This window comes from Lissotriton helveticus, chromosome 3_1 (assembly GCF_964261635.1).
Source record: "Lissotriton helveticus chromosome 3_1, aLisHel1.1, whole genome shotgun sequence".
Taxonomy (NCBI): domain Eukaryota; kingdom Metazoa; phylum Chordata; class Amphibia; order Caudata; family Salamandridae; genus Lissotriton; species Lissotriton helveticus.
The window spans coordinates 2,047,657,662-2,047,673,895 of NC_136061.1; positions in this window are offsets into that span (position 1 = coordinate 2,047,657,662).

Below are 16,234 nucleotides of genomic sequence, written 5' to 3' on the forward strand. Positions count from 1 at the left end.
TAATTTAAGAAAACCTGACAGATATCAAGATAATGATACACGTCCCTCTCGATCTTTTAAGACTTGCTCACAGAAATCGGAAAGAAGAGGACGGTCAGAACATAAAGAAGAACGCGTCAAGTATAAAGTCAAGGAACTTGCTCATCAAAGTAAAAAATTACATTTTCCCAAAAAGAAGGTAGCTAGTATTAAAATAAAACATGCCGAGGATTCTGAGGACACAACTCAAGAACGGAGAATGGGCCCAGACAATGCTAGAAAGCGCAGCAGAAGTGACCATAGCTCGCAAGATCCTGATGAATCTTCTGGAGACAGTGGACACGAATGAATACATTCAGGTGGAAACTGCAGACACCAGAGTTAGTGTACCCCATAAATTATATGAAATAACATTACGTATAGAAGGGGACAAAACTGGGAAAATAAGAGGTCACTTTTGGGAGAATCTATCTAAAGGCTACGATATCCTTCTAGCAGAAAAAGACTGGCCACCAGAGTTTGTCAGGAAGTGCCCACATGGCGTAGAAATAATTATGCCTATCTTCTCAAATCACATTCTAATTCATAAAAAATACACATATGCTAGAAAATGGGCAGTGGCCCAAGCCCCTGCATTATATAAAAATCATGTAGGATGGGATGAGGATTCTCCTCACCATAAAATTCAGTTAAAAAATCAACCTACTGCACAGAGGCAGTATCCTGTTAAGCAAGAAGCCAAAAAAACAAGTCAGGGAGATCTTAGATCAACTTGAAACATGGGGGGGATTGAAACATGCACCTCACAAAAGAACAACCCTTTCTTTCCTGTCTCCAAACCAGACGATTCATATCGTCTAGTTTTGGATTACAGACACCTAAACTCTTGTTGCAAAACATTTGCAGTACAAAACTAACGCAGTGCAGCACTAATGAATAACATCGTGAGCAAAAAATATAAAACGACATTAGATATTTCAAATGGTTTCTTTTGTCAAAACATTACACCAGAAAGCAGGTATTTGACCGCTTTCTCAAGTATGGGGGCAAAAAGGCAATTTTGTCATCTCCCCCAGGGATTCAAGAACAGCCCAGGATTATTTTCAGCCAGGGTAACAGAAATATTACAAATGTATGATGATGAGGCATTATCTTATGTCGATGACATCTATCTTACAGACGATGACCTGGAGACACACTTAAAAAGAGTGAACACCATTATACTTGGGTTCGCATCTGAAGGGTACAAATTCAAATTTAAAAAGTCACGAATTGCCCACCTTACTGTCCTATTTTTAGGATATGAGTTATCAAGTGAAGGCAAAAGCCTAGTAGACAACTTCTTAGAGAAGTGTGCAGTACTCCAAAAACACTGAAAAACTTACAATCAATTCTAGGTTTCCTGAATTTCGGAAGAACTTACATTCTAAACTACCATAGAGGTTAAACCCCTCTACGAATTAATAAAACCTGATTTCAAACCAATTAATTGGACTCAGAAACACACAAAAATGTTACGATCAATACAAACAGACATGTTAACTAAAACAAAACTGCAAACACGCGCAAACGAACGCAACCTTGTAATCCGAGTCATCCCAGGAAGATGCGGATTTACGTACCTGACCTCTAATGAGGGAGAAACGGTACCAATAGCTTATAAATCACACTTGTACACACAAGCTGAAATGAAATTCAGTTCTACTGAAAAAATTCTGACTGCGGTCCAAACTGCTGTAGCAAAAGAAAAAGCCCTCGCACAAGGTAAACGTATCATAATCGTTACACCAGTACCTGCCCTAGAGGCAGTAACAAAAGCCAGCATTCCGAATGCTAAAGCTTTACATCCGAGATGGATACAATGGGTTAATTCTCTTGCTGCATCAGACGTAGTATACGAATTTGATCCTAACTTAAAAACGCAAGAATTTCTCCAATATGAATATGAATGTCCTCTGCCGACTGAGATCCTGCCTCTGGAACATTACGGCTGTATAATATATACAGGCGGTTCAGCACAACCCGCAGTTGGGGGTAAACAAGCATATAGTGTGCGTGCGCGATTGTTAAAGGTCGTTGGCACGAAGGAAAATTTAGACCACTGGTCACTAAAACTCAATCACTCGTAGACTGTACAGCTCAGCGAGCTGAACTACAGGCTTTTAAGATGGCGCTTGAAAATACCGATCGCGAATTCTCCACTCTAATAGTGTGCGATTAGTATTATTGCGTCCAGTCTTACAATAAATACTTGCAGAACTGGCTTCAAAACGGTTTCAAAGATGCAAAAGGTGGCACAATCAAGCATAAAATGCTTTGGGAACAAGTCGTTCTTTTACAGAAAGAACTACAAAAGACTCACGTGATACATACACTAAGTCATCAACGTGATGGCGTTCACGTTGCAGGGAATTCATTGGCTGATGAGGCCGCGAAGGCAGCTGTGCAAAGGTCTTCCGTAGCCGCGATTACTCGGTAAAAAACAAAAATAGACAGCAAGATAATGCAAGCTGTCAGTGCTTCAGTAAAAAACAGTGGTAAGACACTCCCGAAAGGCTTTCCAGTAAAGTACTCATACAAAACTGATGCAAATAATGTTCCTTTTGCTGTAATCCCGGGAGTGGGGGATAGGGCAATTCCAAACATGGAACATAAGTTAGGACTAAATTTAGCGGCACATGAAGGGATCGCCTCAGCACATGCTGGTATTTCCGCCACAGTATCGTTATTAAAACAGAGATATTGGTGGCCACACATGAGAAAACAGACTAGAAACTATGTTTTAGAATGTGAAATATGCCAAAAAATGAAGGTATCAACAGTGAAACGACCTGCACTGACGCCCCTTCTAATCTCAGATTAACCATTAGCATGTATTTACCTGGACCACTGTGGTCCCTTACAAAGGGATGGCAACTATAAATATATAATGGTCGCAGTGGATTCCTGCACGAGATTCATTTGGATGTGGCCCCAGCGCTCGGCTGACGCCAGAACTGTTATAAAAGATTTGCGAGTCTTTATCGGCACATAAGCAATTAGCATGCTACATTCTGACCAGGGTCCTGCGTTTATCTCTCGAGCTTACAAGGAGGCCATGGCCAGCTTGGGCATTGCATTGCGGTACTCTAGTCCATACCATCCTGAGGGAAATGCAGTAGTGGAGAGAAAAAACCGTGACATAAAGCAATCTATAACAGCGAGGGTATTAGGTTTGGGTGATGGGTGGGTCAAACATCTACTAAGTGTCCAACGTAGTCTTAATAATCTGCCAAGACATTCTCTGGTGGAATCACTCCGTATGAACTTTTGTTTGGTACTAGAATGATAATCGAAGACCTCGATAGTCAGACTTCAGTGGAGGAACAAAAAACCTTTGATATCAAAGATCGTTTGGCTGTTTTACAGGACTTAAATGAAACAAGAAGAAGTCTAAGTAACACAAAGCTAAAGCCAACGGCCACTGAAGAGAAACCACCTGTCCCTGCAAGACCTGTCTGGATTCCAAAGATTGGGGATCTGGTCAGAGAAAAGATCGCGGTGAAGAAAGAATTTGGGCCTTCTTACAGAAAAGCAATACCTGTTTTAGCAATCAGCGGAACAAGATCAGTAGTACTACCGCCCCTTGCTGGTAAAAAGGAGAACAGAGTTGTATCAATCGACCTGGTAAAACCACAATCATGTGGCCAATAATAAGTAGTAGGCCCAGTGGACTCCCAAGATGTAGCAGAAGACCAAACCTTGCTAAATTCAAGAGGTTCAAACTGAGAGACTAATCACATTTGATAAACCTGCAGTGAATAAAGAAGGACTATGCAACAAAGACATGGAACTTGTGCCTCTTGAAACCCAAATTGAAACAGTTCGTCAAGAAACACCTGTCTACAATGATGTAGCCTCTGACTATACTAATATGACAAAAGAAGAAGCAACTACAAAGATTAATAAAAATCCTGAAGCAATTCCAACAATTGATAGAACTGCATCTGGTTATTTCATCACTTTCAATGACTTTTCTGAAGATCCAAGTGAACATGAAGAAAAGCCAGCAAATAATACTTTCAAAGAAAAAATAACTGAACTCTTTCATCAACTTGGAGAAACATATCTGATTTCACCATAGATTGAATTGTGGATTGTATTAGGTGTACTTTTCCTCCTACTCTGGCTACTTTTGGTTTTAAGCTTGGGAAGAATGATTGATGGAAAATATAGTACAATGGACACAGCAAGTCAGAACATCAACTTGGTTCTAAAGCCTCACAGATCTTCTCACATTGAAAAAAGAGAACTATCATCAGTAAACATCACTGCCATTCCTATACCTGGTGGTGTAGCATGGGACGCTACTGATTACGACATCTATGGCCCTGTTGAACTCTTGAAATATCCACACCAGTTCAACGTTTCATTAAGTGACTTTGTATCACCTAGTACTTTCTCTGATGATAGGGACTTTGAAAATATTAATAATATGATATCAGATTTTTTACAGAACATGATTATGTAGAAGGTTCATCAAATTATGAAGAAATGTATTGCTTTAATCATTATGGGCACCACTATTTGCATAAATCTGCTAATCCTAGAAATGTTTTGACTTATAATAAATGGGAACATTGTCCAACACCGCCAAAAAGCAGCGTGAAAATTTTTTATGAGAAATTCCCATACTTCTCAGGGTTTAATATCACTAATCCAGAAATGTTTTATTTTAAGACAATAAATAAGACAGGAATGAAAAACATGTTGACAAATACTAAACTGATATATTCTGCAACATTTTATGAAAAAATGTCTACATTTGGTTTTGACTATTGGAAAAGCAACATTGAGACAAAAACTATCTGGGGTACAAAAGACTGGCAGGTATAAGGTCTAGAATCATTATTCAGAGCCTGCATGATCCCAGAACAGATAATGTTCCTGAATGATACCATTCAACAAACAACCTGTCTTGGCCTAGCCAAGATAAAGGACTTAAACAAACCGTCTATACCGAAACCCATACCTGATAGTAATAGCACTACAGATGTGGAGATAGACGTATCCCATATTTTACACCAATACAGAACTAATCCTTTTTTTTTTTTTTTTTTTTAAATTATATTTATTTTTTCCATGTTGCACACACTTTGTACATTATACATTTTTCAGCATTAATACTTCATGCTTCCTAAATAAACTAATTTTTACAAGATATACAAGCTTTTCGTTACACATTTCCACAAACAGTGTTTATAAAGTTCTTATTTAACCAAAATTAAACCTTAAGCCCTTCGTGGGACTACCTGCGATCCAATTCCTTCCTTCCAAATACTTATGGATTGCCATATTCTTAGGCCTAATGTCCTTCCCCTTTTTCCTTTTCGTGCATAGATATTCTTCTCCATATTATACGCATTCAAGAGATTAGCCAGCCAGGTTTGCAGTGCCGGTGGGTTTGTGTCAAGCCAAGCTCTTGCTAAAGTCAATCTGTATACTGACATTGCCACAAACAGAAATTCCTGATGTGTGTCAGCCCCATCCAAACCCAGACCTAAAATTATTCTAGCTGGGCTAAGATTAATTTGAATCCCCAGGGATCTATCTAGAAAACCCTCGATGTCCCTTATTAGCGTATGTAGTTGAAGGCATGTAGCAAAAATGTGAATACTATCTGCTTCACTAGCGTTGCATCGGGGACAGTATATACCCCTGCTCCCTCCCCATTTGGCTATCTTAGCAGGGGTATGATATAATGAATACAGCATTTTATAGTGTTGTGACTGCATGGAGGATGAGCACAGTATAGTACGGCCCAGGTCCAATGATTTTTTGAACCACCCTGCGTCCACGCTAAGTTTTTCCGCCCATTTATTGCCCACCTTTCCTAAGTCATCAGTTTTCCCTTTAACCAAACAAGCGTAAAAAGACCTAATGGTGCGATCCCCCAAAAGTCTAATTTTTTCCAGTATCTCATTCCTGCCTACTCCCACAGACCCACCTGCTTTATCATTAAAAAAACTCCTGACCTGGAGATACTTGAAAAAATCTCTATTATTACCATATGTAGTTCTTAAATCTGCAAACTGTACGATCCTCTCTGTATCAAATAAGTCCCCGATCTGGATAATCCCACTGTTTGCCCATTCTAACATTACTTCATCTGCAAAGATTGCTTGGGGAAACGACCTGTTTCTAAAGAGTCTAGTGTATCTATTATACTTCCCAATTTTACTTCTTTTCAAAAAGGCAGTCCATATCTTAACAGCAGTTGAAACCGTCTTGAACCTTGTTCTTTTAAAGTAGCCATAATCAATACAGTTTAAAAAGCAGTTTCCCGCATCTGTCCCTAGGACCGTAGCATACACTTTCGTAGACAAGTTATTAACTCTTTCATCCAGGCCATTTTCTCCTATTAACCCTTGCATGTACTGTAGGGCAGCTGCCGTATAGTATAACCTGAAGTCCGGTGCACCCCACCCCCCCCCCTTTCTCTTGGGAGCGTCATATATTTATATGCCCTACGCGTCTTTCCATGGGCCCAAATAAATCTGTTGCATAATGTTTCTAATGTATTAAACCAACTATTCTCAAAGAATAAAGGAATCGATCTAAAAAAATAAAGAAATTTGGGGAGAATCAGCATCTTAATAACGTTAGTGCAACCCATCAGTGAGAGGTGTAAGTTATTCATCCTTGTTAGATCTATTTTTACTCTTGTCATCAGAGGAGCCATGTTTATCTCTACCACCCTATCCAGGTTTGCTGATATAGCCACCCCCAAGTACATGGCTGAACCAACTACCCTAGTGTCATTACACCCTGAATATCTATTTTCAACAATCTGTGTCTTGGGATTGTTCAATTTATATCCCGAGATTTGACCAAAGCGTTCCGCCTCTGCCTCAATTTCCCTAATGGCAGTGGAGGGGTTGGGTGTCAAAATAGCGACGTCATCCGCATATGCAAGAGTTTTTATTCCACAGCTGTTTATATTCATCGGGACAATCTGTGGATTCTGTTCCAACCTGCGCAGATAGGGATCGAGGTATAACGCAAACAACAGGGGGGATGACGGACAACCCTGTCTAGTCCCTCTACATATCTTGACTGCTGCCGAGTATCCCCTATTAACCCTAATCTTAGCCATTGGATTGATATACAAGGTCTGAATGGCCTTGATGAAGCCCTCCCCAATTCCATTCCGCCTCATGGCTGACCATAGGTATCCCCAGGAGACCCTATCAAATGCCTTCTCTGCATCTAAAAACAGTGCTGCCATAGGGTCTCCTAGGGTACCTGCTGCATCAAACATGGTAATAACCTGCCTAACATGCTGTGTGGTTCCTTTACCTGGGATGAACCCATGCTGGGAAGGACTGACTAAACCCTCAACCACCCCTGCTAATCTTTTAGCTAATATCTTTGAGTAAACATTAACGTCAGCATTCAACAGGGTAATTGGGCGGTATGACCCTGGTTCGGTTATTGGTTTACCTTTTTTTGGTATTACGATTATATTGGCTGCCCCCCAAGACTCAGGGACGGATTCACCCTTTTGTGCCATTGCCATGATGTTAAACATGTCCCCTATAATCGCTGTTTGAAATATTTTAAAGAATTCCACCGGGATCTGGTCCGGCCCTGCTGCCTTCCCAGAGGACAAACTGCCAAGAGCAGTAAATAGTTCCTCTACCCGGAGTCCAGCATCTAACTCCTCTTTTTCCATTATGGAGAGTACCGAGGGAGGCACCTCGCTCAGATATGTTTCTACCTCTTCCGTACTTGCTGTTATGTCTGAGGAGTAGAGATCTGTGTAAAACTGTTTAAAAACCTCCCTTACCTGTCCTAACTCTGTTACCAAATTTCCTTGTGCATCAGCTATTTCTTTAACATCTGCTGCTGCAACTCTCTGCCTGGTCCGCACGGCCAAGATATGTCCCACCCTTTCACTAAGCTCATGTGCGTTCTCCCTGTTCGCCATATATTTCTCAGCCATTTTTTGGGCAACTCCTTCCAGGGCATCTGCTCTCAGCGATATTAGTTTAAGTATGTTTTGTTCTATCGCGACCTGTTGTTGAATAGCTACTACTAGTTCTTCTTCAGCCTTTAATAGATTTAGCCGTATTTCTTCTATCTTCTGTTTTTTTTTTTTTTTGTGCGGACAATACAAAGCTTAACGTCTCCCCTCTAACAGCAGCCTTGAAGGCATCCCAAACTATCCCTGGGGGTGCTGTCCCTCTATTCATATCCCAGAAATCCTTGATCCATTTTGTCATGTACTCCCTATATACGTTATCTTGCAGCAGCGACCTTTCAAAAGTCCATTCCACCTCTTTTTTATTAAGGTTCCCTAATTTTATTGTCAATACCAATGGGCTGTGATCGGATATAATTCGGGTTGTTTTTCAATTTTTGATTCGCCAATTAATCTATTTGATATTAAAAAGTAATCAAGTCTGACCAGCACCTGGTGAGGTGATGAGAAGAAAGTGCTACCATCTAAGTTTGAATGCCATTTTATCCAAGGATCTTCCAATGAGTTGTGGGTCGCCATGTCAGACAGTGCACTATACACCTTCCTTTTCCTGCCTCGATATTGTGAGCCTAGATGCAAAAATGAACTTGTTGGGTCATGCAAATTGAAATCGCCACAGCATACAATTGGCTCAGGCCATTGTGCTAATTCCCCATCCAGATAATGAAATACATCTGGGTCGTCCTCTGTAGATCCGTATATTGTAACTAAGGTGAATGTCTCTCCCTTAAAGGCTATATCGGTCAACACCCACCTACCCCATTGATCTTCTTTCTTCCTCCTTATAATTGTGTCCCTACTCCTGCCCAGCACAGCCACCCCTCTAGTTTTGGTCCCTTGATTTGATTTTGCCATAACTTCGAACCCTAATTGGCCCAACAGGTGTGCGTTGCTGCCCTCTATATGGGTCTCTTGTAGACAAACCAAATCAACATGCAGTGTTCTAAGTAGTGCTGCTACCGTAAACCTCTTTTTTTGCTCATTGAGCCCGCAGACATTTATCGAGGCTATTCTACATGCCATATAGCTTTAGTACTTTTGACCATATGCTGATATTTGTCGGTTTTATCTTTGCTTTGCTGTGTATCTTGTGTTCTTTTCCCTATCCAAGCTTGTAATGCCAATAACAAAACACCATATCCTTGTGCAAAATTTTTGCCCTTTCCCCTCCGATCCCCTCCCACCCCTGCTATCCCACCCTTCCTCACACCCCATGCCCTACACTCTCTATTCTCCCCCCACCCACCTCCCCCCTCCCCAATGAGACGTCCTGGGTACAACATTCCCAGGTGTGGTTGTCAGTTAGGGCAGTACGTGTCAGACGTGTCCCGTGGCCCGGAATCAAACATATGTATTCCCTACATTTCTATAGTACGTATATAGAAACCTCTGCTTTACAAAAATAATTAGAGCCTCTGCCTTACAACATAGATTCTGGTCAATATCTACTTATTTTGCTCTCATATATGAATTATGTCCCAAGTTTGATTTGTTGTTTTTTGTTTATTCATTCCCAAAAAACTTTCAGGACTACTGCTATTTGCCAGCTTTTTGATTAGTATTCCCCCCGATTTCATTCAGGTAGGATTCTGCTTGCACTTCACTGGTAAAGGTTTTAGTTGTGCCTTTATAGATTATTTTTAATCTTGCTGGGTTTTGAAGGAATATCTTTGCTCCCTTTTGTTCGAAAGGAGTGATCAGCTGCCTCATCCTCCAACGGCGTTCTACAGTCGCATGGGCAAAATCTGGGTGCACGAAGAAGGAAAAGTCGTTGAATTCCTTTTTCCTTGTGGGCCTCGCGATATCATAAATGGCTTCTCTTAGCCTAAAATTACCTATGTTGACCAGCATGGCTCTAGGATACTGTGCTGTGTTCTGACTACGTTTTGGAAGTGCCAGGGGGAAGCGATGTGCCCGTTGAAGTTCAATGTTCATATCCCAGCTTTCAAGCTCCGGAAAGGCTGTCTTTACCAGGTTGATCATATACCCCCTTGGGTCATCTCCTTCAACTCCTTCGGGAATACCAAGGAAACGAAGATTGTTCCTCCTGCCTCTGTTCTCTAAGTCTTCGACTTTTTGCATCAGATCCCTGATAACTCCTTCGTGTTCTGTCCCTTGCTTCTGGAGTTTACTGAAGTCAGTCTCTAAGTTTTCAGTGCGAGACTCTACAGAGGCCATTCTATTCGAAATTTCTGAACATGTTTGGTCTACTTTTTCGAAGGCTCCTCGCAGTTCCTGGATAGCAGCATGATTCCTGTTACTATCATTCTTAACGTCTCTATGAAAGTGCTTCATTGAATTTAGAACTTCACTTAGAGAGGGCTCCCTCATATTTTGCACATCGCAACCCTCTTCATTTGGCAATAGACTACTTTTCAGTGGCTCTTGCCAATGTTGGCTATGTGAATGTTGTGCTCTTGATTCCCTTGCGCGGCCGCTCCTGTGTTTGCCATATTTATCATGCTCCGTATTGCCTCCGGGATCTGTGGTTTCTTCGCCGGTTGAAAGGCGGGGCCTTCTATTTCTTATTCTTCTTTTTCCCCGTTCCTCTTTTTTACCCCCTTTAAGGATAGTATCTTGGGTTAATGCCTGAGGCGCACCCATTTTTATGAGAAATTCCCATACTTCTCAGGGTTTAATATCACTAATCCAGAAATTTTTTATTTTAAGACAATAAATAAGACAGGAATGAAAAACATGTTGACAAATACTAAACTGATATATTCTGCAACATTTTATGAAAAAATTTCTACATTTGGTTTTGACTATTGGAAAAGCAACATTGAGACAAAAACTATCTCGGGTACAAAAGACTGGCAGGTATAAGGTCTAGAATCATTATTCAGAGCCTGCATGATCCCAGAACAGATAATGTTCCTGAATGATACCATTCAACAAACAACCTGTCTTGGCCTAGCCAAGATAAAGGACTTAAACAAACCGTCTATACCGAAACCCATACCTGATAGTAATAGCACTACAGATGTGGAGATAGACGTATCCCATATTTTACACCAAAACAGAACTAATCCTGATTGGAGAAAATGGATGATCTGGCCCACAGACACTAATAACTGTCAAGATAGATTCCTGAACAAAACACAGGGGTTCGAACAGAACAGGCCAGACCCAAGATATTCCCAGAGGCAACATCCAGGGATAATTACAACATACAGTGTAGGAAAACTATGCCTCGAATGGCTACAGAAATCCACACTACCTGAAATTAAGCAACACTTGACCTTACTTAAAATAGGTGCTGACTTGCGAGATTTCTTATTGGGTCCTCACAAACAGAGTCAAAAACGTTTCATATACACCTGTATCTATGCTGCTTGCAACGTAGCTTGGAAAATTACGCAAATTGAAACTGCTGAAAAAATACGAGAAATTGATCGTATTAATTTGGAAAAATCACTGTCTGTAGTAGACAATGTGTTAACGACTCTGTCCTCCAGAATTTATTCACTGGACAGTATTGTATCATCTGCTATTGATATAATAGAACAGGATATGCTGATGTTACAACATGGCCAGTCCCAATTACGTTCTATTGTACAGTTAGGCTGGACGTTACAAAATCTCCGTTCAGGCTACGTGCCATGGCTTCTAATCAACACAACGTCATTATTTTCTATCTTTAACCTTACAGATAAACAAATCTCTTTGGCACAAAAAGGAGTAGACTATACAGTGCTGAGCATTGAAAAACTAGAAAGATTACCATTGACAATCTCCGAAAGACCAGTCATTGAATGGATAATACATGGCACCATTACAATTCCAACTTTTCAGTTTCAATATTGCCAAAAGCACATACCAGCAGGCCTGTATGAAAGGTTGGGTAAAGGTTACATCAAGTCAACCTGGAATCTACCTTACACACATTGATGTTGGAGTGGGGAGAAAAAAGAGGTATTTCTTAGTGATAACAACTGTAAAAATTCACTGAGCGGTACACTTCTGTGTCAAGGAATAACCTTGCATGGAGTCTGCGAAGGTTCATCAAATAACCTTTCATGCCACCTGCACGGCACCCCTGCTACACAAATAGAGCCTTTTTTCAGACAACTTTCCAACGGCAGTTACGTTATGATAAGTGACGGCAGCTGTTGTGGCATGGTGCCAGGCCTATCTCGTCAGTGTAACTTCCAGGGTCACTTGCTGTATGCAAGTATTGTATCCAAACAGCAAACCAGACAAGGAGGCAATGATATGGCCTTCTCTGAATATCTCTTCTATTCAAATTGATACTTTAAGCAGAATGAAATCCATTCTTTTACAAACAACTGTGCCTTTAACCTCGTCTAGAGAAACGTACGATCTGCAAGTCGCAAGGACAGGAGCAGAGATACATGCATTATTATCAACAAATTGCCCCGTGCATTTTGCAGCAATGTTAAGTCAAATCTTGAACATGTCTGATACCAGTGGCATCGCACATGTATTTAAGACAATTTTTTCGGGACTGTTAGCACCCTTTGAAGCAGTCCTGAGCATCTTCCCGAATTTCGTGCACTCTGTGTTCAGCGGCCGGCCTCTCATCTTGGGACTCATAGCAGGAATCTTATTTTTGTTCCTCCTGCTCCGATATGGCAAGCCCAGCCACAAACAAAACTCAGGCTACAATGGAAGAAACGCTCCTAGCAATGAGATACCAAGATCGGATTACTAAAGTCCTCGGCTTGGCTAGGCTAAGAGATCGGAAGACTACCTGGTTTCTTTCGTTCAGACCAATCTGGCAAGATTGCATCCTACATGTTCTACGATGCCTGCTCTGTGGAGAAGAATGTGTGTTAGATGTCTGTCTCACACTCCCATCGTCAGTACCTATGGATATCGATACTTTGCTTGGTTCGTTAACGGCTCATGCAACGTGGTGTCCCCAGCGGCTACCTATTCTGATGACGGCATTCGTTGAGGCCTTACCAATATGATTAGGTGGCGGTGAGGTACGAGAGGAAAGCGGCACATAGGTACAACCTTCTGTGACCATTGCTGATCTAGACACCGATGACAGCAATGCATCTCACATTTGCACTATTTCAACTTTTTCGGACATGGTCCAACTTTCACCTACTGTTGTAGACAAATTCTTTGCCAGCCTATCTGAGCTAATGTCCTCCCCTAACAACGAGAATAGCTTTTGAAAACACGAGCACACAGCGTTCCCTGAACTCTGAATTCGACCTTCAGTTTTGATAAACAGAACTTCTAAAAACTGTGGAACTATTTTTTCCCTGAGAGCGAAATTATTTTTTCCCCGTTCCCAAAATATTTACCTTTTTGGCACATGATACTCTGCTTAAAGAAGAACTATTCTTAGAGAACAAGATTTTTATTTTAAAAACTCTAGAGACAATATTTTGATTTAGCCTCTAGCACATGTACAGTCTTATATAAATATGTGATGAAATGGTCTCGACCTTCTCTTCTGGATTAAGAGCCATTTCATAAATGTAAATTTCGTGATTCAGTCTACATTCCAATGTACAATATATGCATTATCTGAATGATACCACTACTTACAAAAACGTACAATATTCTACTCATTTTCGTGTATATACCATTTCAAATGCATTTTATGTATTTTGGGGTGGGATGGAAAACACATGCATAGATATTTCTAAAATTGCTTAGTATTTAGTAATGATGGACATTATACGTGGAGTGGGTGTTGTAAACGAATCGAGGACTCTAGTTAAATATTCCCGATTTATGCCCTCATGTGGTTATATCAAATCATATCCTTATATAGGCATAAGAATCATACACATATTTAGACATAGCCAATGCAGTCCAAATACGGCAAGGCTACTCCCATTGACTCGTAGAAAGCACAACACGTTCTTAAACCAACCAAGCCTCCAGCAGCCAGGGAGTTCCCCCTGCTTCTGTAGTGATTTGTCCTAGAACTCCCGGAGTCCTAAAAGAACTGCGAGTTCTTAGTGACATCTAATGTCCAACCTTACGTCAAACTCAGCACCTTCCAGGTATAAATATACCAGCATCTGCCCTAGCAAAACAACCGGTGGTTTGTAGCAGATCGACTATCTACTTGCCCGACGCCCTGCTGTAGCAAGTGCCAAAGGAAGCCGACCCTCCCGCTGACACACTGAGAGAGACGCTGTCTTTTCTCCTGCCGAGAAATCCAGCTCCAGTGTTTCCCTGTCACCCTTGCGGGTTGCTGGGAGATCGAGTCCTGAGAGAGAGATACGAGACCTCCCTCATTCTATAACCAAGGTACGGAGCTGATTAGACCCTTAGAGAATTCTTGATTCAGATTCTTGGCAGAAACTATCTTAACTCAAACTACAGCTCACTTACTGCTTCCCATGTACTAGGCTTAGGTTAGGTACACCGGGGTGGGCGTATCTTAGAAGCACCAGTTGAGTACGTTTTGTCATGATTTTATCAATATATATATTTTATCCATTTTAAATACCGTATGGCTTAGAAACCAAACCAGGCTTTTTTTACAGTATTATTTCATAATACTCATTTTACTGTACGCACTTTACTTTATGACAAGTATTGCAATTGTAGCAACTCACTTCTCTTGCATGAGAAAGAAGACTGTTCAATAAATAACCTCTTTTATTGAAAACGCCCGTCTCTCTGTTTCTCTGCACTTCTGGTGAAACTAAGCATGCACGATTGACTGAGTAAAATAGTTATCTATTGTTTCCGCGACTCTGGAGGTATACTCCTTATTCTGGAGGGAGCAAAGTTGTCATGTTTATGCAGTTGTCAGAAACTAATCCCTTCTTGTGTACTCGAGAAAGTTTTTAGTGACCTCTATGCTAGCTGGCATTCATAATTAAGTCTAACATATTCAATAGAGACCTAGTCGACTTAAGTCCTACGTCTAAACTATTGTTTATGTTATTCCAATGCGCAGAGCCTATTGGGAATATAGGAACTACACTACAAAGTTAGTGTTGCTTTCACCATATCCACCCCACCAAGTGTGTGATCCACAAATGTGGATATTTATGCATAACTCAATAAATCACATAGCCCGCGGGAAGAGATATAGGGGTTTGATGAATGGATTGCAAAGGGGATTTTAGGAAAGGTTTGACATAGACAAATACTACACAAGGACAATATTCATCTGGGCAGTGAGCAGCACATCATTCATCATCAATCTGGTGTGAAACAAAACAAAGGAATGAGGATGACGGGGTACAGATAAATGCATAGCAAACAGTCCTTTTGCTCCTGTGACCCAAGTTATCAGATATCTAAATATTTTGTCTTCAAGGTTGGGGAGTGAACCAACATCTCTCAGTTCTCAAAATATGAATAAGGAAAAATATACTGCATTGCAAAATTAGGTGGTGCATCTGCATTCTCCTCAGGAGCATGTACTCTTGGGTGCCTGTGTGGAATAGTCTGGTAGGTGAGCAGGAGTTTTTAGCTCAGCTTTCACCTTTTGTTTATGTAGCAGACGAGAAGTCCTGTGGATGGTAAAACAGAAGCTGTAGTTTAGAGTGAACGAGAAGGACAGAAGGAAAATAAGCTTCATGAGGTGTACATCAAGAAGACTCAGAAGCAGAGCAAAAACAACAAGAGGGGACTAAGAGTGTCACTTTTGCCACAAATTCAACACACACATACATACATACATACATTCACACAAACACACACTCACAGAGCAGCATTTCACAAATAAATGTACCTTTCCCCATTCCACACAGCTGAGCTGTAGACCTCAGACTCTTGGTTTACCTTTGAATGTAAGTCAATAAAGTCTTGCTTCTAGCTGTTGATGAGGAAGTCCCACAGCACCCACCATCAGTTCTTCCATCTTACGCCTGCCTCCAAATAACTCTGTCCTAGCCCAGTCATCATGGCCCTAGCACGATAGACGTGTAGTGCACTGCTGTTGCATAGTTGTTTGTTTGTTAGCTAAAGTAACCAGAAAAAGGAGAGGACCATGAAATTAAATCTGTCTAACTGTGAAAGGGACAATCCACTCCAGGGAACAAATGATCACCCATTACTCACGCCCCACACATTGCAAAGCAAGCCTCTCAAGAAAGATCCCACATTACAGTTCAACACACAATTCCTCACTGTCAGCCACCATATCAATCATCACTCAGAGTCACTTGATAATCAGTTCACTCATGATGCAATGATTACCTGTTCCCATCCAAGCATGGTGGTGGGTACACTATCTCTCCTTTGATGAAGCCAACTTATTGGAATTTAACAATATTATAA